This window comes from Rhineura floridana, chromosome 16, assembly GCF_030035675.1.
Source record: "Rhineura floridana isolate rRhiFlo1 chromosome 16, rRhiFlo1.hap2, whole genome shotgun sequence".
Classification (NCBI taxonomy): Eukaryota; Metazoa; Chordata; class Lepidosauria; order Squamata; family Rhineuridae; genus Rhineura; species Rhineura floridana.
In genome coordinates this window covers 23,443,487-23,471,342 of record NC_084495.1, presented here as the reverse complement: position 1 = coordinate 23,471,342, position 27,856 = coordinate 23,443,487, and the positions used below count along the sequence as shown (strand labels likewise).

At 41.2% G+C, this 27,856-nt stretch overlaps 1 long non-coding RNA gene across 2 annotated transcripts in view; it reads right to left on the bottom strand.

The window, feature by feature from the left end:
• Positions 1 to 27,210, bottom strand: part of LOC133371484 (uncharacterized) — a 108,904-nt gene extending 81,694 nt beyond the window's left edge. Inside the window, exons 1-3 of one of the 2 annotated variants that reach the window (XR_009759330.1) lie at positions 27,128 to 27,210; positions 11,158 to 11,250; positions 10,780 to 10,901 (exon numbers count right to left, since the gene is read on the bottom strand). This is a non-coding gene — a long non-coding RNA (uncharacterized LOC133371484). Of the gene's footprint in view, positions 1 to 10,671; positions 10,902 to 11,157; positions 11,251 to 27,127 lie in introns of those variants that run through there. The other variant, XR_009759329.1, reaches the window with a different exon arrangement.
• Between the last annotated feature and the right edge of the window lie 646 nt (positions 27,211 to 27,856).

Here is a 27,856-nt window from a genome sequence, read left to right as displayed (position 1 = left end):
CCCTTCTCCATGCCTGGAGAACATGAACTCTGAAAGCTAAGCCCTTCAGCTATGCCTCCAGCGACATAACACTTCCTCAGATAAGCTCAGCCACCTTTGGAAATGGGCTACCTTTCACCTACCAAGCCAAGTAGGTAGAGCTTGTGACGCCTCTCCTGGAGTCACCCTTAATCTTTGAGATACTGATTCAACAGCTTTCATTGTTGTATGTGTTTCCACCTGTCAGTTTTGTTGGTTTTCTCCTTGCCTTGTAAAACAATGATAACTCTGGTCTCGTCTTCTTTTCCTTCCAATACCTTTATGCATTAACAGAAGGACGTTTGTTCCTGTACTTAAGGGGATTCTTTTTAAAGATTTATTGTTGTACTGTGTTTTCTATACTCTTTCATTCTGACAAACTTTACTAAAGGTAAGAAGGTTATTTTGCCAGTCATGCCCATTCCATAAGGGAGAGAGGGGAGAAAGAGCAGTAAACAACAAACTTAGATATTCTCGTAGGGTTCTGCAAAGAGCAATCAAATCTGTGCATGTGGGTTTTTTTTAAAAAAAATGTTTTGTTTGCTCATTAAAATAATGAAAGGAAGCCTTAACCTTTAGCAACAGGTCTCATTATTTCTAGAGTTGGTAGGTTATGTTTGAGAACCCTGTGTATGGTAGAACAACAGCTCCTAAAGCTTAGCAGGATTTGTGCTGTTGGAACTAAAAGGTAAAAAAAGAAGAATTCAAAGCTATGCTTGATTTTTCTACAACTTGCTCCTGTTTTCTTAGCATGAAAAGTAAATACCCCTGGTAAACAGTATTTCTGCAAGCACAGTTCCCAAAGGGCTTGCATATATATTTGTAACATTATAAAGAGGCTTTGAGTCTTAAAAATATGTTGCTTTTTAAAGGTGTACCTGTACAAATATTTTTCCTGCTTTCATGGCTAGTAGAGACATTTCTTGATCTATCATCCATAAATTTGTTTCACCCCTCCCCCTTTTAAAAGCCATCTAAACCACTGGCCACCATCACATCTTATCCCTGTGAATTCCATAACTTCGTTATTAGTTGGATGTCCTGAATCAGCTGTCAATCCGCTTCAGTAGATGAGCCCAAGTTCTAGTATTATGAAAAACTAAGAACATGCTTTATCCAATTCATTCACATCCTTCTCTGCAAGGTTTTAATAAACCTTGATCTCCAAAACCTTGTCATCTTTCTTCTAAAAGGAAAAAGCCCCCCGCCCAGTCTTTCTTCCTTGGAAAGGTGCTCCAACAACTGATTGATTGCAACCCATTGGTTGCCCTTTCCTGCACCTTTTGTAGCTTGGTAATATCCTTTCTGAACTGTACATAGGGTGGTATTCAGTGCTAGTCTTACTCAGGGTAGACCCACTGAAGTTAATAGACATGACTAACTTCATTTCTATAATTTCAATGGGTCTATTCTGAGTAGGACTTAATTAAATACAACTTATAGTATTTATGATTTAACTGAACCCATAGGACTGGATCTAGATTAATCAGGCTTAAAGTAGAGAAGACCCATTCTGGAATCAGCCCATAGATGTATATGAAGACTTCATGATACTGGATGGTTTATTTTCAGTCTCTCTTAATAATTTTCTAGTATAGAATTGGCCTTTTCTGGCATTGTCTTACAATGAGTTGACATTTTCATTGAGCTATCCACCATAACCACAAGATCTGCCTCCTGATTATTCATCTCTTATTTTGACCCCATCAATGCATGTGAGGTTAAGACTTTTTGCACTAATGTACATAAGCCTGCACTGGCTTCCAATATGCTACCGGGCCAGATTCAAAGTGTTGGTATTAACCTATAAAGCCTTATACGGCGCGGGACCACGATACCTGCAGGAACGCCTCTCCCATTATGAACCGGCTCGTACACTACGGTCTACTACGAAGGCCCTCCTCCGGGTCCCGACCCATAGGGAGGCCTGGAGGGTAGTAACAAGATCTAGGGCCTTCTCAGTGGTGGCCCCCGAATTGTGGAATAGTCTCCCCGAGGAGGTACGCCTGGCGCCGACACTATTATCTTTTCGGCGCCAGGTTAAAACCTTTCTCTTCTCTGAGGCATTTTAATCTAAGTTATTTATGTAAATGTTGTAATTGGTATTTTAGATGATGTACTTTTATATTTGTTATATTGATCTTGTAATTTTATTATTGTATATGTTTCTATGTTTGCCGCCCAGAGAGCTGTTTGCTAGTCGGGCGGGATATAAGCTGAATAAAATAATAAAATAAATAATAAATAATCTTATACTTCCTGACACTCAATGTAATTTCATATTTTGTTGCCTATCTTCCCAGGAGATATTCCTTTTGGAGTTTTTTTCAGTATGCTTGGGTTTTCACCATTTTTAATAATTTGCTGCCATTTGCAAACTTGTATTTCTTATGGCTAACCCCTGACTCCAAATCATTTATGAATGAGTTAACATAGCATGAAACTAAATGCTTATAGTGAGCTAGGTCATTTGTTCATTCCACAGTAAGTTAGGCTACTGCTTCATCTGCTCCAACTAGCAAGGACCTACAGTTACAAATCTTTCTCAGCCTTAAGATGTGGGCCCAGTTCAATTTATCACCAAAAACATGGTTTATGTCAATGCAACTGAGAAGCAAAGGGATTCAGGCTCAAGTGGTCCACCTCTTCTCTTATACTCCTCCTCCACAGAGCAGGAGTATGAAAGCAATTCTTTGCTATGTATGAACTTGAGGATATATGGTTTATTCTAACTCTAGTTTAACTAAACTAGGATAAAACCATGATTTGACACCCTGGTTTGTTTAAACAAACTGTGGTTAGAACAAACCATAGGTTGAGTTTGGATGTAATGTGGAACTCAGATTTGTTCTGAAGTGAAAGTGAAAGCTTTCATTCTCCCATGTGAAGCATACTCCAGCATTGTCTATCAGCCACCTGAGTTATGGAATGCAAAATATGTGAATTTAAGACTCACATCTGTATTCACCTATTGTCAGAACTGGAACTTGAGGCTCTTTTACTGGAAATGCCAGGAGCTTATGCACCCACAGCTAATTGAATTATGTCCCCCACTGCATACACCACCATATCAATACAACACTCTAAATTTTATGGTCCCATCCAAATTCTTCCTCTTACCTGCACCATCTGCATTAAAAAAGTAGATTATAAAACCATGAGAATATATGGATTTTTCACATTCCGCAATGTTAAATTGAAGATACCCCTATGCCATTCTGCTGCTTCCCATAAGCTCATTTCAAAATAAAACCTTACAAATTTATAGTCCTAAACTCAGAAATGCTTACTTAACAAACCTCTAAGATACATTAAACACTCAGAGAGAATCTACAGTTCAAAGTATAAAACAAGAGGGGAAAAATCCAGACCCCTGCTGGACTTTTTTCTGTTAGTGGTCTCATAATTTGATGAAATCAATTAAAAATCAGACATGTTCACAGAGTATTTGTAATCCTATTACTGACTTTTCCCCATACTCTGACCTTCATCATCTGCAGTTTAAAAGTTGAAAAGTTAAAAAAAATGCCTGGCTGATTTTTAATTAATTTAAGAAATTTAGCATTGAACTCAATGATAATGTCGGGCATGCTCGATAAGAACCAACTGTCAGTGTTCTAAAAGCCAGACTCACAGCTGCTTGGCTTGCCTAATCAGGGGGCCACACCCACACCAGACTTTGATTTCACATAAGACAGTCATGGCTTCCCCCAAAGAATCCTGGGAAGTGTAGTTTGTGAAGGGTGCTGAGAGGAGACTCCTGTCCCCCTGACAGAGTTCCAGTGGCCAGAGTGGTTTAACCGTCAGCCGCTCAGACTGAAGCTCTGTGAGGGCATCTCCTAGCAACTCTCAGCACCCTTCACTAACTACACTTCTCAGGATTCTTTGGGAGAAGCCATGACTGTCTAAAGTGAAATAAAGTTCTGGTGTGGATGTGGCCATGGACAGCTTTGGTTTAAATCTGGGTGGGAGGCTACATGTGCCTGCTGTAGAATACAAAGGTGGGGGAAACCCTGAAAAAGAATGATACTGCTCACAATGTTTTCCTTTTGGAAAGGAAAGGGAATTCTGCTCTGCCCAGTCCCCTTCCCTCCCCCTTCCTCCCTCTTCCTCCCCTCCCTGGCCCCCCCGGTCAGTTTCACCTATCCTAAGCATCATTGTACAGGGGTAAATCCCACTGAACTCAAAAAGCATGCAAATGATCAAACCTGCCCTCCCCTCCTCCTCCCTCCTATCCCCTCCCTCTTGCACCTTCCCTCCCCCTTCCTTCACCCCTCCCTTCCCCTCCCATCCTCTCCTTCCCTCTCCTCCTCCTTTCTAACCAAATTCTTCCAAGCTACACAGGAAGTGGATTGGGCTGTGAAAGATCAAGCCAAATTGTGTTTGCATTTTGACACATTTGTTTAGCAGTACAATATCTCAGAGAGGAGGTCAGGTCTCCTGCTCCTCTGGTGCATTCACTATAGCTGTCCAATTTCTCTGCTTTTTAAAGTTTGATAGAACTATCTGTTGGCTATAGGTATATTCTCAAACTGCAAGGAGGTTCTATTTATTTATTTTTTGCCTATTAGTGAATGCTAATGCTAATCCTAACCCCATTTACCAGGAATAAGACCCACTGAATTTAATAGGACTTAAGATATGGGCCCAGTTCAATTTCTCACCAAAAACATGGTTTAGGTGAATGTGAATGTAGAGCAATGGGCTTCAGGCCCATTCTGAATAGACGTAGTTAGGATTGTGCTGTTAATCCTGGAATCTTGGTTTAATGGAATAGCTGAAAGAGCTTGTCAGAACAATTTGCAGTGTGCCATTCACACCATCTGTGACATTTGCCATTGCATCTACCATGGAAAATAATAACTTCATTGTAGAAACACTAGGAGCACAAAATAAGAGATGCTTGGCATTCTGGGTGCACATCCATTTTAAAAACGACAGTGCCATGTGGGAATAACTGCTCTAGTCTCCATTAAAGACCATGGTGATAAGATTGCAGCCTGTTATCATTCTCCTTTCAAATCTTTTGGCTGCTGCAAGCTCCTTTCTGCAAAGCCCACAGCTGGTGATGTGTTTGAAATAAAATTACATATACTGACACAAACAAGGGGCCTTCTCACCATTGCTCCATTTCTTCTGCTTTGTATGGCAAGCAGAGCAACAACAAAAAGAAGCTTTTCTTCATTGCTCGAAAGATGACTAGGATGTGCAGGGACTAGCAATCAACGCCAACTAGCCTCGCTTTCTGCAGCATGGGATTTCACATTAGGGTTTTTTTTTTTTTTAGTATTTTAGATTCATAATTCCAGAAGGGGAGGAGGAAGCTCTGCAACATAATCCTATCTTAATTCTGAAATCCACAACGTATCACTTTGCCAGGTTAATGCTTAAACCTTTGGTTTGTCTCAGGTGCACGCTAGGAAACAGCTGGATAAAGTATGCTATCTGAATTTCAGGTATATTAAAAGAAATCAAGGGTTAGGGCTGGTTCACCAATGTAATTGCAGGGTCATTTGGGAAGGGCCATAGCTCAGTGGTAGGGCATCCGTCTTGAATGCAGAAGGTCGCAGGTTCAATCCCTGGCATCTCCTGGTAGGACTGAAGTCTCCCTGTCTGAAACCCTAGACAGCTGCTGCCAGTCAGTGTATGTGAGCGAGATAGATCAATGGTCTGATTCAGTGTAAGGGAGCTTCCTATGTCCCTGTGTTATCCTAATTGCTTTGTGTCTTGCACTTTTAAAATGTTTATGTACACCTATATTTATTAAGGAGAGCCAGTGTGGTGTAGTGCTTAAAGTGTTGGACTATGACCTGGGAGACCAGGGTTCGAATCCCCACACAGCCATGAAGCTCACTGGGTGACCTTGGGCCAGTCACTGCCTCTTAGCCTCAGAGGAAGGCAATGGTAAACCCCCTCTGAATACCGCTTACCCTGAACACCCTATTCATAGGGTCGCCATAAGTCGGAATCGACTTGAAGGCAGTCCATTTAAATCTTAATATTTATTAAGAGGTTTATATTCTACCTTGCCTTCTGATGAAAAGGTGGCAACTGTCACATAAAACCAACACAAGACTATGACCAGGACAACCAATGTTGTTGGAAAATTCAGGAGAGACGAAAGAAAGTACTTCTGCACACATCACTTGTAGTGAAAGTATGGAATTTGCTCCCACAAGAGGCAGTGATGGCCTCCAACTTGGATAGCTTTAAAGGAGGATTAGAATTTCACAGGAGATGCTTAAAAGTCACTGTATGGATGCCACATGATTGCTTCTCATTCCATACCACACCCCGGAACGAGAAGATCAGGTTAAGAGGTTGAGATAAGGATTCACCTCACAAAGCTACATTTCCCAGAGTTCCCTGGGAAGAGGAATTGATTGTTAAACCACTCTGGGAACTGTAGGTCTATGAGGGTGAAACTGGGGTCTTTCAATCACTTTCAGCATCCTTAAGAAACTATAGTTCCCAGGATTCTTTGGGGACAGAAAATGGAAATGGTCTGCCTTCAAGTCAATTCCGACTTATGGCGACCCTATGAATAGGGTTTTCATGGTAAGCGGTATTTAGAGGGGGTTTACCATTGCCTCCCTCTGAGGCTGAGAGGAGGTGTCTGGCCCAAGGTCACCCAGTGCCAGCCATGACTATTTAAAACGGTATGACACTGCATTAGATGTACAGTGCAGAAGGGCCGGAGACAGAAGAGGGGTGGCCTGCCCACTTTTTGCTTTGATCCTTCCTGCAGTTGACCCCTGTCAAATTACCCCCAAAGGAGTGTGATCCTTAACAGAAAAAAGGTTGCCCACCACAGCTCAGAAAGACTTTACCGTGATTCAAAAGAGGGTTGTTGGGACCATTTTCATTTTTACAGAACCTGGTTGTAACCTCCTCCTTAACCCAGCAGATTTTATGTCAAGGGGAAAACAAAAAAAAATTTAAGAGGGAAAAATTACTGTTTGTGTGTTCCAAAATAAAAGATAATCCACAAGGGACAAAAAGGAATTTGTATTATTAACAGTTAAATGCATCATGGTCTCTGTTTAAGTACAATTTTGATGAATTAGTTCTAAAAATAGTATTGATCTGGGTAATCCATCTTACACCTTTTGTCAAAGGGGATTTTTTGCCCCCTCTAAAACTACATTATTGATTACCTGCATCAGTACTATATCCAAGAAAGAAAGAAAAAAGCATTTCAAGTCAACCCAGACTTTGTTTCCATTGAAATCTCAAGCAATACACCTATATTAATGGGGGGGGGGAGAGAGAAAGAATCTGTATTTCACTCACATTTGCCATTAATTCTTCATCTCCAACATACAATCAAACTCAATGAGGCTCAAACAAACAATTTTCCTAACTGCCTAACTTAACACAGCACACAACAATGACTTAAAAAGCAACCATTAGATTTTGAAGTGAGTGACCACCTACAAAATATAGGTTAAAGTCACCTTAGCATTTGCTGCAGAAGAACAAACATAAAGATGTTAAAAGAGCCATTTTACAAATGGAACTGTTTTTCTTGCAATATCTGTGTTTTGAACAAGTGGAAACAAACAAGGAACTTCACAGTAGACACTTAAAAATGACTGCATGGATGCCACATGATTGCCTCACACTCCATAGCAGACTCTGGAAAGAGAAGATCAGCTTTCTCCAAACTGGAACCATCCAGATATCTGGGGCCACATCTCCCATCACCTTTCACCATTGACCATGACTAAGGCTGATGGCAGAGGTGGTCCAAAAGATCTGGAGGGCACCAGGTTGGGAAAGTCTGGCAGAGGTTTTTCCCCCTCTTGTAGGAACTGTGATCCCCTTTTCTCACCCTCACCTCAGCTGTTGGGCAGGTGGGAGTGTCTGTTGCACCTGGCCCATTGCTGATGGGGCATGACCCCGTGGGGCCAGATGCAGATATTAGTCTGCCTGGGGAGGTGTGTAGACCAGTTTTTTAACCTGGCTCCAGCTCCTTCCCCTGCCTCTCATTCAGGTTCTGATGACACCATCCCTCCCTCCATTTTTTTCCCACATGGGCTCTGTCAGTCGCTAATTCTTGAACCACATAGGATTTTTTTTCCTTTCAGTATCCTAATTGACGTTTGCCATTACTGGGAGGTTTGCTCACTTGCATCACAATAAACTTGGATGGGACAGTTTGTTAAACAGGTTCACAGCTGTTTCTGCAGATTCAGTGTGGGGTCAGGGGGAAAGGGGTTAAGTTGGAAACTGGTGAGCACCTTGAGGCACCTTCTAAGGGATGAAGGAGACATCCTCAGACCTACCCATAAATACCTCAAGGCTAGATCATGGGGACAGGAGCCCTCCTTGAGGACTGCCCAACCTGTAGATTCAGTGCCTCAAGGCTAGAGCAGAGGGTGATCTGGACAGCATTCCATAGGCACAGTTAATGTGCCAGCAATGAAGGGCCAAGAGTCGGTAGTCAACAACTGTGGGGCATTGCGCCAAGGCAGCTCATTCAAATTATCTAAGAAGTTGTTGTCATTTTCATAACACTCAGATTGATAGGGCCCCACACTGATAATTTAATTAAGCTTTTGCTCTCCACAGATCTTTAATTACATTTAATAAAATGGTTGCCCATTTTAAACCCAAGCTATTGTGTCTGTCTCAACATTTGTGTGGGTCCAGGTCAGGGATGGAAAGGTCTGTCAATTTCGGTTCTGCCTGTTTCTAATTTTTCCAATCTTAAATGCAATTCTCCACATTTCTGCAGCAATTTGTATTTTTTTAAAAAAAAAAATCCTCATGAAAGTTCTCCAGCATTTTAGTGCAAATTTGTCCTAATAAACACATTTCAGAGTCAGTTTTGACTATTGTACACATTTTTACAAGCACCTTCTTGTCATATAATGCCTTGTTGTATGTCATTTTCACTCATATATTCATTTTCATGCGAACTTTCCCCTAACGTATGCATTTTTTTTGTAAACCTTGATTGGTTGGCGAACTGCATTGCAAAATCCAAATAAGTGCAGATTTCAAAAGGATGTAGCTGTGTTTTGGTTCTCATCTTGTTTCAGAAAGTGCGGATTTGATATCTTTGGCTTGAAATGTGAACTGAATCAAATTCCTCACCCATCCCTAGTCCAGGTACAACACAGAAAGCTGCCTTCTATCAAGTCAAACCACTAGTGCCAGTCAGATCTTCTGTGAAGCCCACAGGGCTTCTTCCTTTTTTTCCTTCCAGTAAACAGTATTGAAATGTGCAAGGGGGAGCAGCAACAACATGTTGCAGCGTACGCTCAACTCCTAGCAAGAATGCTTCTCTTCAGGGTTCCTGCCAGCCAGCAATGTCCTCCTCCAGGATACTATTAAATGTAAAGGGCTAAAACATTCCACTCCCCCTCCTCCAATTTTCTCTCTTTTTTCTCTTTTATTCTTGATATTCCATATGCCATGGCTACTGAGCACACTCACTGGGGCTGGTGTTTGGAAAGTCCATTTTTAAAAGGAACTAGTTCTAGTTTAAGTTCAATGCATTAAAAAAAATTCCAGTTCATGTTCATCCTTTATGATCTTTAAGCTAAAAGACCAAAAACTCTAAAGAGTTTCTTTTAAAAAGGGAATGAACCTGAAAATGAACTAGAAATCATTCAAAGTTCTACCCCCCCCAAACAAACATAATTCATATTCTGTTCACCCAGCAATTATGGGAATTACTTTCAGGTGTCATTCAGAGAGTTTTGCAATAAATTTAGTAAACGTCATTAAACTGAAGTGGGTTTGGTTTATGTAACTTACATTTTTGTTTTGTTTTGTTTTGCAAACCTGAGCGTTCTCTCTTGTTTCTTCATGGTCTCTTTTGGCTCAATTTCTGCTAATGCTCACTGCTCAACACCTGAGTTCTCTATCAGAAGGAGTGATAGGGCTCTTGAACATGAAAGCATACTGCCTATCTTGATTGATTGGCTTTCACCTATGTTGATTGGTTCTGACCAATGCATGATACACAAGAGGCATCTTGCTGACAGTGGCCTATCCTTATTATATTTATATCCCATTTTTCTCCCAAGGTGGAATAGTTAAGGCTCCCAAGTGATCTCCCATCCAGGCACTAACCAGACCAGACCTACTTTGCTTCAGAAAGACTCAGTGGTAGAGCATCTGCTTTGCATGCAGAAGTCTCCAGGTTCAATCCACAGCATCTCCAAGTAGGACTGGGAAAGCACTCTGTCAGTTTCTGTCAACAATACAAAGCTAGAAGCGCCAACAGTCTAACTCTGTATAAGGCAGCTTTGCTGCCATGACTGCAAAACCGTGAGGCAACATACCATCCCTTGGCCAACCCCCACGACTGCAGCCTAAATAAATGCAATCCTACCACCTGATTGATTTGCATGTGTAGATCAGCCCTGAGGAAAGAGATATTATTGGTTGGACTAGACTGCCATGTCAGAACTACCATTGCCAATACTACAAACATTGGCAGCAGAGTCTTTTTTGTTGATTCTGCTCCCCCCCTCCGGGCAGGGATTTGCTGCAGTCCAGGTGCCTAGAATTTTGTGATTATTATTGTTTATTTGCATATCAAAGTAAAGAGCTGAGCTAAAGCTTGCCAAAATGTGATTAAGTGAATTACACTCTTTACTTAGTGCAGCCAATTGCTTTCTTGTTGTTTTTAATGAGTTCATTGTATATTCAAGGTGCTACAGGTGGCCACAAAACAAATTTGCTCAATTTTGTTCTCTATTTTTCAAGCACAATCAAGTTACAAATTGAGGGACAGGGGCTTACCCCACGTATTTTCCCACTGGTGCAGACCCACAATCTGCAGAGGGACTCCTCTTCCCCCTCACCATTTCTCTGGACTCTGCAGATGTTTTATACAGATGAAACTGGTTTTTAAACTTCCTGATCTGGAATGATAAAATACATGGATTTTTATTATTGGTTTACTTTTACATTTATCTCTTGGTCACTAAAGTAAAATTCATCTTACTTACTCTCATAATAATCTTGTGTAAGTTGCCCTATCACATTGCACTTGGAACCATATGGGGATGGGTTTATGCTCATTTTAGGATGGTCACCATAGAGAATAAAACAGAAAATACTGAGGAGCAAAAATGTGTTCACCCCATGCTGATGAAGCAAGCCCACATTTCAGCTTACCTTTGTAATGTTGTAGCTAGTTTCTTTGGCAGTGCAAGTAGCTGAATGGATTTTACATGCCCCAATGGTCGCTAAGAGACTTATACTTCAAGCCTGGAAGGACAAATATCCACCAAATATTATGCAATGGTTTGATGACCTAAACACCCTTGCTACATTTAAGCACACTTTCTATAAACATCAACTTTGTCTAAATACATATTTGGACATTTTGATAGCATATAATGATCTATATGTGTAAAATAAAATGTGCAGATGTTTAAATATTGTGTCATTGTGAGCTGATGGAGTCTCCCCCCTCTTTTTCCCTTTCCTTTTTTTCGTGTTAATGAAACTGCAAAAGTAATTAAACATGTTTTTTTTAAGTAATGCAAGTAGCTGCTGTGGAAAAATCAAAACACCTGGCTTTGTACGTGATTTTATTAATGGTTCTTCTCCAAATGTGTGTGTATAGATTTGTAAGATCACAAAGGATAAATGCAGAGCTTTAAGTCTATCTCAGGTGCCTCTTAAGCATCTTCTCCTGTGCTGACTGTAAGATTAGAAAATGTGGTTATTTTTTACTATCTGTATATAAGCATCTATAATGTATGTGGAGGATGTTTGAGAGAAGTTGAGTCTTCTGAGTGCCTTGCTTCATTGTCACTACACCTTTAAATTCACCCTTCTCTGGGTTGCATCCTGGCAATTCTATTTCCAGATGTTTCAAATTTTGCAAACTGACACCCCATCTAGAAATGTGTCTGCCCTAAACTACTTTATGCCTGGAGAGAAGCATATAATTTCATACCTATCAAGCAGGCTTTCACTATCTAACAGTTTCTGAAACTGCTACATTTCTTTCATCTTTCCTGCATAGGCACAATTGCCTTCTACCTGAAGAAGCAAGTCTGAAGGGAATGAGAGGGTTTAAAAAAAAAAAAAAAAAACCCACAGAGATTCTTAAAAAGATGGCAGCTGGAGTCTGCTGCAGAAACTTCTGAAGTTGCATTAAATTTTTATCAGGTGTCCAAAGGGGGCACTGTTTGATGCTAAGCATTTCCCCTCCCCATCTTCCTGGGCACTTTCAAACAGATTTAGCCAAGCCATTTTAATACAAATTATTCCTCTGATTACTGGATGTTGCTCTAAACAAAGCAGGTCATAAGTAGCAATGTTTATTTGAAGATATGGTGGTGAAGAGGGCCAAGGGAAGAAAGGAAAAAGCTCATTTCAAAAACAACCAACTTGATGGAGTATGTCATTTTTTTCACTTTTCTAGAAGGAATGGGTTCAATGGAGCATTAAATCCCAGATTACCACAGAGACATCCCAATGCTAGATATGAAGTCAGGAGACATCCCAGTTACTTTCCTAATTTATGTGTCCCATCATATCTTCCTGCCAAGGCTGAGTCCCATGACGGATGAAGCTGGCTAATTCGAAAAGCATATGCCTCACTTCATCTTCTCTCAAGCTGCTGAGGAGGGGGAGGCAGAAGCCGACACCAGAGCTGAAAGATTTATAGTGATAAGCAGCGCATATCCTGCCAAAGCATGCATTAAACAATGACCGAGTTCCACACTCATGGAGTACCTTCGTTAATTAGACCACAGGTGCCACATCAAGTTAAGTGTGGGATAACACCCTGAAGTTGATCTGGCATCTTGCAAACAGCAATCACTTGGGAAAGCTGAGGCTTAATGTGTTTTTATCCTGTTGTGTGCACTGTATGATTTATAGCATTTGCATAAGGGTACAAGTGGGCACATCCGTCAATTTCTCAACCTTTCTCTCCCCCCCCCAGTCTTGAGTTCAGTTCTTCACATTTTCGCATCAGTTTGTGATTTTTTTTTAAACAATAAAAAGTTCTTGGGGAAATTCATCAGCATTTTAGTGTGAATTATTTCTCCTAATATTCACATTTTCATATGCCATTTTGCCTAGTATGCACATTCTTGTATGTTATTTTCACTAATTTATGCATTGCTATGCACACTTTGCTCCAGTACATGCATGGTTGCACACATTACTCCACTGGAGAGCTGCACTGCGAAACTGGGAGAAGTGCAAATTTCAGAGGATAGTTCTCATATTGTGTTTTTCATAAAATATGGATTTGGTAGGGTTTGCTTTTAAACGCAAACTGAATCAAATTTCTCCCCCATCCCTACGTGAGGGTGACTAAGCACCCTCTGTCTTGTACTTCTCCACCAAAGCAAAGTGAATTGCTCCCTCAGTTAGGGAGGGAGAAGGCAGATATGGCTTGAGCACCTTACCTTTTGCACTCCTCCTCCTTAGGCAACTGTTTTTAAAATACTACATTGGGACGGGAGGCATCATTAAGCTAATGCATAATCCAGAGACGCATCTGCACAACACTTCAGAAAAACCTGCATTGGCTGTCTTATAGTCACTGGACTCAATTCAAGGTTTTATTAAACAACTTGTGAGCCAGGTTCCTGGAGGAATGCCTTTCCCCATACTATCTTGCCTGGGCTGTGAGGTCAACCAGGGAGCTTCTTCTGATGGTTGCATCACTGGCTGGAAATCAATTACTTGCCAGGAGGCCTAGTAGCCCCTTGGCTGTGGGATACTTTCCTTGGTTGGCCCCACCTCCACATTTTCCTCTGCCAACTGTCTTTTTGGCTTTTTCTCCTTCCTTTTGTTCAGACTGAGAGACTGTAGCATTTTGATTTTAAACTGTATTTGTTTTTATTTGCTTGCCTTGTTCATTGAGAGTGATCCATGTGGGGATTACATGTGACGAGGGGCAGGATATATAAATCACATAAATCAGCAATAACAACTATAAATAAATGGGGCGAGCCAAAGGGGTGGGGTTGTGGATTTCGTTATGGGCTTTTTTAACTGAGTACTTGGATCGGAGATAACAGGTCTTTGTGCTAGACTTCACATGATGTTGGGTGGCTGGCAGGTGGGTGTGGCTTGCTCAAAATGGCCTCATGGGCCAAATTTAGAGGCCTGGCAGGTTAGGCCCATGGTCTGGACATTCCCCACTGCTGCCCTCCTTCTTCAACCACTACTACACAGACCATAGGATAAAGGACAAGTTGGAAAGTCACAGAAAAATCAATTTTGGTGTGCTGTCTCTCAAGTCTTTGTTTACAAACAAAAAACAAATCAACAAATCAATGTGTGTGTGGGTAGATGCTAATTTGATCAGAGAAGCTATACTGGGGGGGAGCAACCATTTACCCTTGCGTTGTTTCCTCAAGTGAAATCTGCCCCCCACTCAAACACTATTAGCTCTAGTAGGGTTGCCAGGCCCAGCCTCCAAGAGGTCTTCTGTATCTTTAAAAGTTGCACAGGGGCAAAGGAGAATTCCACCTTGTGGTTTTTCCCATTACAGTGTTGCAAGAACACCTACACTTGGCTGACTTTTCCTTCTCCTAAAGATACACAATCAGTCTCAGGCCCTGAACTTGGCAACCCTAAGCTCTACTGAGGAAAACACAGGGCTGGTAAAATCAAAGTCCAGAAGTGCTGGAGTAGCTTGTGCCCCATTGTGGTAGAAGATATCTTTTTTAAAAAATGAATCATTTTTTAATGCTCCCTGTAAGGTTTTTTTTTAAGGAACCCAAGAAAACCAGGGAGAAGTGTGTGTGTGTGTGTGTGTGTGTGTGTGTGTGTGTGTGTGTGTGTTAAAAATAGCAGCTTTTCAGAAGGCTGTTTGGTTGGTAAATGTCAAATAGAAGGCCATTCAAAAATGTGTTTTTAGCCAACATTCTGAAATCTTTCATCCACAGTGCCAAGATCTTAGGCTATGTAGCTGCCTCCGCCTCCTCCTGTTGCCTCCTCAGTGAAAGCCAGCAGAAATTGTCCCACTTTGTCTTTGCAGAACTAGTAGCTGCAGCCTTGTTGTTACACTGGAGTTTCCTTAGCCAGCTGACTCTATAGCAGGGCTGGAGAACATGTGACCCTCCAGATGTTGTTAGACTCCCATCCCCATACAGCACAGCCAATGGTCAGGGATGATAGGAATTGTAGCGCAGCAACATCTAGAGAGTGACAGGCCCCATAGTCCTGCATTACAGCCTTTATATATTTGCTCCCTCCACCAATAGGCCATGACTCAGCTCAAGGTCCTCTTGCTCCTATTATTTTTATTTATTTATTTATTAAATTTATATCCCACCCTTCCTCCAAGCAGGAGCCCAGGGCGTATCTAAAAGCACTAAAAACACTCTAAAAACATAAAAAACATAAAACAGAAGACTTTAAAATATATTAAAACAAAACACCCTTAAAATGTATTAAAACAAAACATCTTTAAAAGCATCTTTAAAAAAAAAAAAAAAAAGCTTTGAAAACATCTTTTTTTAAAAAAAGCCAGCTAGCTTTCCCTCTCCTCCAGCAAGATCTGACAGTATCAAATTTGGTTCCTACAAGATGTAAAACCTAGTGTTTATTACCCATATCCATACCTCCGGTATAGAAGCGCTGCCCCACTTTAATGAAACAGCCATGCCTGTAAAGTTTTCTATATAGTAATGTAGTTCCATGTCAGAAGCTAAGGAACATAGGAAGCCGCCTTAGATACGGAGATGACAACAGTACATCTAGCTGAGTATTGTCCACAATGACTGGCAACAGCTCTCCATGATTCCAGGTGGGAGTATTTCCCAGCCCTACCCAGAGATGCTGGGAATTGAATTTGGGGGCTTCTGCATGCAAAGCAGATGCTCTGCCTCTGAGCTGCAGCCTACCCCATAGCAATTTCAGCCATGCCCAGCACCTGGATGGGAGACCAAACTTCACCACTGAGTGTCTTGAACTCAGTGAGAGCCACTGCTATGTACCAGGGAGATCTGGGTTCAAATCCCCAAGAAGTCATGAAACTCATGTTCGGGTATGGCATTGGGGGGCAGGAGGGAAAGGAGCCCAATTACTTAGGAAAGTTGGTCTTGTAACAAGAAAAAAAACCAGAGTAATGGATCAAGCTGTATCAGGGATTTATGAATTCCCTCAAAATATTGCAGAACTAGGCTATCTATTATGGGTTGGCTTGGAATAATTAGATTTAAACCTGTCACTGTGCTGAGCCACAGAACAGATATGCCATTAGAGAAACCTTTCAACCCAACTAATACAAGGAATTTGAAAGATTTGTTGTATTCCCACTTGCTAAGCGGGCCATTTATAATACTTAGCCAAAGAGTGTATATATGCATCCCTAACTGCTGTTTTAGAAGAAGATAAAATTATCTTTCTGTTGCTACCCAAATATAATACCTTACATTCCTTCAGCTTCAGAATTGCTGTTTTCTAGTTCACGTTGCTTGTGTGTCTGTTTTACTGCTGCTGTCTGCTCATCACTCAATTGCAAGTTGCAGCAGCCTTAAGTTAGGATGAAGGAACAATGGGTTGTATTCAACTAAACCCTACTCAGAGTAGACCCATTAATTAATTAATTAATGAACCTAAGATAGTTTAACTTTAATGGGTCATCTGAGGCAGACTAGTGTTGAATACTACCTAAAGTGACTGCTATTGGTTTTAGGGTTTTTTTTAAAAAAAAAACTAAAAAAAACCCAACAGACCTACATACTAGGGATATAAAAAGGCATTGGTTTCCATTGTGACTCATGTTTATCACATGCAATGCAGTTTCCATTCCGCTGCGGTTCAGCTTCTGACAAAAACTACATTCTTCCTTTGCTGTCTTCTGTGGTGGAATTTGACATAATTATGTTATAATTACATTATTCACTTCGGTGCAAAGGAAATGCAATGCAAATGGGGGCAACGATCAGTTATGGATCATTTGCAAACTGGAAACAACGATGAATACCAATCACATTCACTGGATTTATTTCTATTCCAGACATGAGACGAATAAGGCAACATTGGCCATTTCCGCTGTTGTTTCTCTTTCCAATGGAATTTCCCCCTCCACCCTGCTAAATACAGTATTTGCCTGCATAGCAGATATTGCAGTACTGAGGGATTTCATGCAGCCTTGGGCTGTCAAACCCCACTTTTCCCCCCAAAGTGGCCATTGATTACAATGATTTATTTGTTTGTTTATTGTATTTATATACCGCCCCATAGCTGAAGCTCTCTGGGCGGTTTACAGTAACAAGGGAAACAAGGGATACAATGATGCACCAGGCCCCAGTAAATTAACTAGAGCTGTCGCTAGACCTCTTACACTCTGGATATTAATTGTATTGATATTTTAAGGTTTTCAATAGGCATCAAAAATATAACAGAGATGGCACCTGTCTTATATTTAAGAGGAGGGCATTCCACAGGGTAGGTGCCGCCACACTAAATGTCTGTTTCCTATGTTGTACGGAATGGACCTCCTGATAAAATGGTATCTGCAGGAGGCCCTCACCTGCAGAGCGCAGTGATCAACTGGGTATATAAGGGATAAGACAGTCTTTTAGGTATCCTGGTCCAAAGCTGTATAGGGCTTTGTACACCAAGACTAGAACCTTGAACTTGGCCTGGTAGCAAATGGGCAGCCAGTGCAATTCTTTCAGCAGCAGGGTGACATGTTGGTGATGCCCTGCTCTAGTGAGCAGTCTCACTGCTGCATTTTGCACCAGCTGCAGCTTCCGAACCAACCCAGCCCAACGTAGAGCTCATTAGAGTAATCAAGCCTAGAGGTTACCAGTGCATGGACAACAATGGTCACACTTTCCCGGTCCAGAAATAGCAGCAGCTGTCTTACCAGTCGAACCTGGTAAAAGGCACTCCTAGCCACTGAGGTCACCTGGGCCTCTAGAGACAAAGATGGAACGAAGCAGCAAATTGATTGCATCAGATGTGGACATTATTCAAAAACGTATACAAAAATGTGTTTATTAGGAGAAATTCACACTCAAATGCTGATGAAATTTCATGAGATTTTTTTTTAAAAAAAATCCGCAAATTGCTGCAGAAATGTGGAGAACTAAATTTAAGATTGGAAATGGTGAGAACTTAAATGGAAAGATCCTTCCATTGCTACACACACCTTTTTATACATGCATTCTTTTGTCGCTTCTTTCAAATCCTTCCAAAATGTGTAGTCATTGACATAAGCCTAAAACCTACGTAGCAGCAGTCACAGATACAGGTCTCACTTCCTTTTCTTTCTTTTTTTACTTTTTTGTCACCATTTGTGGTACTTTTGCCGGGGATAACTTCTCAGCTACTGAGTTGCCATTCATTTCCCAGAATGCCCCAGACCTAGCATTGTTCCAGAAAATTCTGGGGGGAGAGAATAGTGGCCATTCCCCCCCCCCAAAAAAAAACCTCTCTGAGAATGACACTGTCTGTGGAGTTAGAATTGGAACAGCAAGTATTCAAGGATCTGGTACCACAATAAACACTAACACACACACCCCATAATTTTGCATCCAACAGCAAGCCACTCTCAAATCTCATACAACTTTTTGCTCTCCCTTCCTCTTGAAAAATGAAATGCTCCCTGATTTGTGTTTGGGAATGAAGCAGCAAATTTGGATGACCATTTCCACTCTGCCCTGCCACATCTTTCATATGTTTAGCAAAGAGAGAGTTTTTATGAAAAGACACTTCAAGAACCATGTAAATTTCCCTTTCTTACTTATATAATGATGTGCTTGTATTGGGTTCACCCGCATTGTCTCTGCTTAAAAGAGAACTGGTTGGGGCTTGCAGATTCTAGCAATATCTGCAAGACGTCAAGGTCACAGAGAAATACTATAAAGCCTCCAAAGTTCACTTTTTATGATCTTCAGCTCTAAGCTTTTGCCTAGTATCTGTAACCAAGGAAATGCTTGAGCCCTTACTTTAAGAGAAATTGTGGGTAGGTAAGTAGAGGAGAGGTTTTTTGGTGCCGTAGCATCTAGGTTGCATTGTGACATACATGAGATAACTATTCAGGTAGCCACTTCAAGGCTTCCACTGAGGTCATGCATAAAACCTTTCAGCCTCATGAGTTCCTAAGGTTTTAAGAAAAGTCAGACTTAAGAATCTTGTCTTCTAAACAGAAAACAATAAATGAATGCTCAAGGACAGCATGGTTAAACACAACAAATCCATTGCAGATTTACAAAGAAAGACAACACGTATTTGCTTGAGATAAGACAGGCTAAAATATAATTTTACTTTTCTTTTCGTAGCATGGGCTCCTTTGTAGGGAACAGGAATGGATCATCATAACCTAACAGAATGATGTTGTGAAATAACCTGTTGTTAATTTGGGTGCTTGCATGTTTGCTATGTGATCTGTATGTTGTTGTTGTTGATATTTATTTTCCAATAATAAGTAGATCCAAGACTTTAAAAAAGGAGATCTGAATAAGAGGACAACCAGCATGTTACATACACATGCACAGAGAAAGAGAGAGAGAACAGAAAAAAATCAACTCAATTGAAATGTGGTGGTGGAGGAGAGCTTTGCGCATACCATGGAGTGCAAAAAAGGCAAATAATTGGGTGTTAGAACAAATTAAACCAGAACTACCATTAGAAGCTAAAATGATGAAACTGAGGTTATCATACTTTGGATACGTAATGAGAAGACATGATTCTCTAGAAAAGATAATAATACTGGGAAAAACAGAAGGGAGTAGAAAAAGAGGAAGGCCCAACAAGAGATGAATTGATTCCATAAAGGAAACCACAGACCTGAACTTACAAGAGCTGAACACGACAGATGCTGTTGGAGATCACGTATTCATAGGGTTGCCATAAGTCGTAGTTCACTTGAAGGCACATAACAACAATAACAACAAAGCCATAAATGACTCAACAAATAGCACAGGGGAGATAGATGGTTTTGTAGACAAAATTGGCTTAGAAAACAGGAACACTCCAGAAACAAAGTGAGAGACCACCACAAAACACAAACAAGGATGTGGTCTTCATCAGATGCTGCATCAGATACTGCTGAGTATAGTCTCAATCCTTAGCTGAGCCATGACAACCTCCTGCCTGTGACACCCAAGCAAAGCATTCAGCCATGTATATGAAGTATTCTGAATTGTGTCATCAATTCAGACTTTGAGAGGGATAAAAGAGATCATGAATCTCAGCTTGCTATCACAGCTCGTATCAGGGGTCAGTGTTGTCGGGCATCAGCCAAAGCCTCTACTGGCAATTCCACTGGTGCTGCTAGGTTTGAGGGAGGCCTGGGCAAGATGCCCTCTAGAGCTTCTCCATTGTCCCCTGCCTGCATTCCATTATTTGTTTGCTCACCCCCTTTCTTACCAGGCTGCAGGGAATGACCCCCTCTTTCCCAGGCTGTAAAAAAAGGAACCCTAACCTTTTCCTCCTCCTCTAGGATGCACACCTGAACATGGTTTGAGAGTGCTGAAGAAGCTGAGAGCAATGCTGTCATGATTCTAGACCAAGAGGCTAGACTCCTAGCAGGGGCACCCAAGGCGGAATGGTCAGAGGTGAGACACCAGACTAAGATGCATCCAGACTCAGAAGAAGGCAATGGTAAACCACCTCTGAATGCCTCTTACCATGAGAACCCTATGAACAGAGTATCCAAAATGCAACACAAGATAGTGCTGGAAGATGAGACTCCCGGGTCAGATGGAACTCAGCGAGCTATTGGGGAAGAACAACGGACAAGTACGAGTAGCGCTGTGACTAATGACGCCACTGGGTCAAAGTTGAATGGAATCCCAGAGGCTGATGTGCACAGATGCAGAAAGATAGTTCAGAGTTGAATGACGTACACAATAGGAACATGGAATTTGAGAAACATGAACCAGGGAAAGTTAGAAATTGTCAAGAAAGAAATGGAACACATCAACATTACAATATTTGGCATGAGTGAATTAAAATGGGCTCCTGTTGGGAGGAAGGGCGGGATATAAATCAAATAATACATAAAATAAATAAAATGGACAGGAATGGGACATTTTCAATCAGGCAACTACAAAATACATTTATGCAGGAAATGACAAATTAAGAAGAAACTGTGTTGCTTTAATAGTGAGAAGTGATGTAGCAAAAGCAATTAGGAGCTATAACACAAGGTCTGAGCAAGTGATATCAAGGAGATTTAATGGGAAACCTATTAACATAACCATCATCCAAGTCTACGTTCCAACGGCAAACACAGAAGAAGAGGAATTGGAGAGATTTTAGGCAGAAGTACGGGAAGAAATTGATCACACGCCAAAACAAGATGTTCTGATAATCATAGGGGACTGGAATACAAAAGCAGGGAACAGAGAAGAACTAGAAAGAAGAACTGGATGCACATCAATGTGCAGCTAGCCTACAGCCACTTCCTTGCCATCTTTCCAAATACACAGGGGGAAAAGACCACTTAGACTGCTGTTTGGTATCCCACCCACCCAGTCAAGAGCCGTAGAGTCTGCAGGTAGTTCTGTACCCACTTAGGCCCTTACAGAGAGCCTGAATTGATAACTGCATTAATTTAGGTTGAGGGTTGTAAGTGACCCATGGGCTTCAGATTTCCCACTCACACTTAGGTAATGAAAGCTCTCAGAGGACTCATTAATATATGTAAATATACTATCCTACCAGTTTATCCGGGCCCCTAGATAGGACTTTGTTCTGGAACTGTAATTAAGAAATGCCTATCATATGTTAAGGAACTGGGGAACTGAGAAGTCTGTAGCTCAGTGGTAGAAAGTACCAGGTTCAGGCCCCAGCATCTCCAGGAAGGGCTGGGAGAGTTTCCATGGCTGAAACCTTGGAAGAAGTACTGCCAGTAGACAATTCTGAGCTAGATTAAGCAATGGCTGGGGAAGGGAGGTAGCTCAGTGGCAGAGTGCCAGTTTTGCATGCAGAAAATCCCAGGTTCAATCCCCAGCATCTCCAGGTAGGGCTGGGAGAGACTCCCCTGTCCGACACCTTGGAGAGCTGTTGCCAGTCAGTGTAAACAATACTGAGTTAGATAGGCCATTGGCCTGAGTATGAGGCAGCTTCCTATGTTCCTAAATGGGCTTTAGAAAAGATGGATTTACTTAGCCTCTGTTGGATTAGTGCTGGCAAGTTCTTCCTTTCCCTGCCCACTCCCCAAGCAAAAAAGTTATCTGGTACATGCTGCCCCCTTTTATCTAACTGGATAGATGCTGAAAGAGAGAGAAAAGATCAGATGGTGCTATTCAAAGATCAGAGGAAAAACCCTGCTGTGTTGATGTGCAGCCTTTCTCCCAATTAATTCACCATGATACCTTACTGCTGAAGCCGTCAAATGAACTTACAAGACCCACATGTGAGAAACACAACTGACAATGTAACAGTTGCCACCTCGACATACACACCAGCCACCACTACAGAGCAACATAATTCATCCCTTTCTGGGGTGTGTGTGTGAAACATTTTATCTCATAGTGGATTAAAAGACCCATATAAATTCAAATGCAACCAAAAACACAATTGATTTTGTATGGATTTTCAAAGTCTTCAGTATAACTAACAGCTCTGCCAAACAGAACACGTTTCCTGATAAATGTCACAATGGCTCCCTAAAGGAAAACGGAACAATGTTACTGCATATCAGATTTTTTTTTAATGCCCTCTAATCTTTCTGGTGTTTCTTGACAGTTTCTTGGACCACAATAACGCTACAGGAACCTTTTTACCAGTAGCGGCAGGTGCCCATTGGGACTGGAGGGGCGGAAGACAGGGAGCCCGAACCGTAGATGGAGCCAGAGTCAATTACAGGCAGAGCCAACTCATTCTAGTCTTGTCCCCATCCTTCTCCCTGCTGAGTTCTACAACAGTAACACTGAAACTAAGGAGGAGGAAGCTGGCAGCCAGGGCCACCCCTTGAACTGGTTGTAAGAAAGAAGGTAGGCAGGTAGAGGCTGACTGAGGGCAGACTGAGCTTGGTGGGGCAGTGCTCCACTTGCCCTAATGGACCAGCCTCTATTACTTTTTACCCACAAACACAGGATAGTGTCAGTGACAAAACAAAGAACCAAACAAATAGGAATGCTGTAGTGTAAATTGCTTTTGTCATTTTACTTAAAACCATGGAGGAAAGTTAGCATTTAAATATTGCAAGATTCTGCAAAATTATTCTGTTCTTTAGAGAAATAGTTCTGTCCGTTTCATTTGCATAAATCTCTTTTAACCCACAGTTGCTTCGTTGGCAGTTTGGGCACATGCAAAGAATTCTTCCCATGTGTCGTCCTCCAGATGTGCTTGCAAACCATGCAAGCAATGGCCATCACGAAGGTCATAGCATCAGTTGTATGGTATGTAAAGTTTCCAGGAAGCTGAACCACATAGAGAGAAATATGTACATATATTTTGGCTGGTGAAGAAGAACCTGTATCAGCACTAGGGATGGGTGTCATGAGCCCCATAGCAAGCCCTTGGCAAGTGACTTCTGAGAAGGAGGAGGATTGGGATCCAGGGGACAGCCCCAGTGGATAGTAAGATGGGGGGTTGGGGCTGGATGGAGAGAGCCATAAGTTCTGAGATGACAGCTTGAGTTCAAAGCAGCAGACTCCGGCCGAAGGGGTTAATGAGACACCACTCACTCCTCCCCATCCTTGTCAAGTCAGCCTTGGCCTGCTTCTTCCACCAAGGAAGATGAGGGCCAGTTGCAGCCAAATCGCTTGGAGGGGGAGGCCTCCCCATCCCTGCCAGGCCAGCCCTACCTGCCCCTACATTTGGATGGTATAAGTGCTGACTACAGCTAGAGTGCTTAGAAGAGAAGGGGCCACCCCACCTCCATCACCAAAGATGCATTGCAAATTGCACAGGTGTGATGAGATGGAACCCCCTATTCAACACCTCCTGCTATAGAAGTGTCAATTTGCTTGCTCATTCCCAGTTTGAATAACACTACCCGCACAAGTAGCCTTTCCTCCCAGATACTATTTAAGAGAGTCTTGGAGGCATGACTAACTGTTGCAGCAATGCCTGAACTTGTGTAGGCATACTTGCTCAGGTCTTTGCAAACTGCTGTGACCTCTTTCTGTAATTTGTTCTATGCCTCAAAGTCCTATTAAGCAGTGCAATAAAGCTTTAAAGAAAAAGACTTCCAGAGCCTCCGACTCTGAATCTGAGAGTGACGGGCAAGGCAGCACGGGGGGAATTTGATTCAGTTTGCATTTAAAGGCAAATGTAACTAATCTGCACTTTCTTGATTTTGCAATACATGAATTGATACACAGCCATCCTTCAAAATTTGCAGTTGTCTGAATTTTGTAATACAGTTCTCCAACCTAATAATGTGTACAATACTGCATATACTAGGAATAGGGATAGAAAGATCTGCCATTTTCAGTTCTCTCAGTTTCTCATTTTTCCAATCTTAAATTCAGTTCCCCATATTTCTGCAGCAATTAGCATTTTTTTTAAAAAAAATCCTCATTAACATTCTTCTCACTAATGGTCACATTTGCAAGCAATTTGCAAGCAAATATAATGCATTTGTGTATGTTATTTTCACCTATATATATATTCATTTTATGTATATTTTCCCCTAATAGATTAATTTTGGTAAATATTGGATGGTTGGAGAACTACATCACAAATTTGTATAAGTGCGAATTTTGAAGGATGGCTGTGTTTCAGTTTGCAAATTGTTTTGGAAACTGTGAACTTGATATATTTTGGCTTTCAAAGTGAACCAAATTGAATTTCACTCCCATTCCTACACTAGGGCAAAATGTGCCTAAAAATGCATATATTTGTGAAAATAGCACGACAAATGCATCTGATTAGGGAACACTGCTTTGCAAAGACATCTATACAATACAAATTTGTATATTAGCAGAAATGCACACTAATGAGGATTTTTTTAAAAAATTGCCAAGTGATGCAAAAATGCAGAGAACCGAACTTAAGACTGGGAAAATTACACTGAGAGAAGCAACAATTGACTGATTTGCCCATCCCTAAATAACATACACAAACAGGAGCTCATTTTCAGATATGAATCACGGATACATCAAGCGTGCATGTGGAGCACCATTGTGGTGGCAAGGAGTAGGCTGTTTGGCCAAGGCCCATTCATTCTGATGAATCTACAGTTGGATATGTTGTGCTTCATCAACATTACCTCTCACAAATGTTTCTTGATCTAAGGGTTAGTGTAATATCACATTGTTGGGCATTCAGTCAATCTATATCCAGCCTGAAATAATTTAACAGTCATATATGGGGAAATAATGGTATCATTTAATATAGTTCAGAAACTACATGGCAGCTCTCATACACAGACCTTCCCACACACATACACCTTTACACACTCACATCTATACACCTCTGCAGAGGCACATTTCTGCAGCAATTTATTTTTTTTTAAAAAATCTCATGAAAATTTATCAGCATTTTAGTCCTAGTTTCTACCAATAAACACATTTTGTATGCAGTTTTGACTAATATGTACATTTCTGCAAGCAACTTTCCTTAGCATAATGTATTTTTGCATGTCATTTTCATTAATGTATGCATTTTGTGGCACACTTTCTTCCAATCTATGTATTTTTGTGCACTTTGTTTTGTTGGAGAACTCCAGCGCAAAATTCAGAAAAGGATAAATTGAGTGAATCTCAAAGGATAATTGTTTCTCAGTTCCAGTATTGTTTTGAAAAGTGCAAATCAGGAAGCTTGTCATGAAACTGCAGACTTACTAAAATGCATAACATGGCATATAGACAACCATGACTATTGTCTGTGCAATCACATCAAACCAAAACACAGCTCTCCCTCCCCAGCTCACTCATATTGCACTGGCAACATAGTTCACATCAACCTTTCATGTTAGTACATCACTGTAAGATTACATCACACCAGGTGCAGTACCCACTCTATTGCAATGCTTACTTCTCCGTTAGGAGGGAATTGTGGACATTCTGTCCTATGGAGAAACTAAACCAGCACAAGATATGTGAAAAAGGATTATTTTATAGCCATTTTCTTAGCAAGAACATAAAGAGGAGTCAGTTGGGCTAGGAGACTGCACTGTAGTATCACAAGGTTATGCCTTCTGTGCTTGGAGCTTACAGGGGAGACTTCACTCCTTGAAAACAAGATGGAGCTATGGATTCTGGTCCTTTGGTGGATTCTGGTCCCAGCATCATGTGGATCAGGTAGGTGATACACCCTCTTCCTCTGGATGGCACTGCTCTCCTTCAGATTGCACCTCAAGTCAGCTTGAGAACATACTATTTCAATGGCTTTAAAAGGGAGTTAGACAAATTCATGGAGTATAATGCTATCAGTCACTACTATCTATGGTGGCTATGTGCTCCCTCCAGTGTTGGAGGCAATATGCCTATGAATGCCAGTTACTGGGAATCACAAGTGTGGAGAGGTCCTGCTGGTGGGCTTCCATCAGGCATCTAGCTGGCCACTTTGAGAACAGGATGTTAGACTGGAGGAGCCTTTTGTTTGATCCAGCAGGGTTCTGTTCAGTTGGTCTGCCTTCATAGAGTTGCTCCTGCAGTAGAATCACTGTCTGAAGTATTTGGACATGATATCAACAGTGACTCCAGGAGGCATACAGTATTCCTCAGTCTCGACATCCCTGCCTATCACCAGTACATCAGACATTTGCTTTCTAATAATAATCAACAGCACATACAAACTCAAAACCAACAAGAAGCCTAGTAACAGAGCTTTACTATGTGATTTTGGCCTTGCTAGATGACAAACCCAAAGGAGCCAATGGAGTTATTAAATTTCTCTTCATTTGTAGCTACCTTTCTTGAACCAGAAAAGTTCTACTTCTTACTTGTAGCCTAAGGCAACAAGCATGGAAGATGAGACTTCAGCGAGATTTAGGATGTAAAGAAACTAAGCCGTGAGGTGAATGCAAGAGTGGTTTCTGATTTACTTTAATAAAAAAAAAAATACCTCTGGAATGTTGCTCTGAAATTCTCTCAAGACAAACAACCAAAACACTTAGTGGGAGCTGATACAAGAAGCTTTTTTTTTCAACCCAACCCCAATATACTCAGCTCCAGGACACAGAAAACATTTCACAACAAAAGGAACTGGTTTATCAAACCCAAAACATCCCCTCTTTTCATTATCTTACCTTTGAGAATACAGACCAAGGCAACCGAAGAAGGCTCATCACCCTAAGCTCAGAAGGAACTCTATAACTAATACGACAAATGGGCATGTGGGGAGAATCAAGGGAACAGAGGAGTGACAAAGTAAAAACTTGGATTGTATCCTGCCACTACTAGGAGACCAGGAAGAAAGAAACACAAATTAATATTTTTTTAAAAAAGCCACACAGCTTGGGCAGAGGAAAGAGAGCCCAAAGTTAAGAAAATCTACACATTTAAAGAGATGTATGGATATATGGCCTGTAGCAAAAACAAGAAAGCACACATACTAATTGGCCACTTCCTACAGATTATTTTAATGTATTTATTTACACAGATTTTACCTAGAGATGCAACCTCTAGGAGATATGCATATGTATGTATGTATGTTTTCCTGTTCCTTAATTTCTCTCCTGCCTTTCTATCAGGTTAGCAAAACAATTTGGGTGAAATCAATCAATCAGCTAAAGCTTTAGCTGATAAATTGGTGGGGGCACTTTTAAAAGGGGACAAATTCTAATTTGGGGACTATCAATCAAGGACACACAGTTGGTTTCTTGAGGCTGTTTTTGACTCTGAAGCGTTAGTGCAATCAGAAACGAAGTAGAAACTGGGCTTGTTCAGCTGCACTGGGAGAGTTAAAAATCCAAATTCGCACAGCTCAAAAAGTCTGGCTTGTTTCAAACTTTTGTTCAGCCTGGGCCCAACTCAGA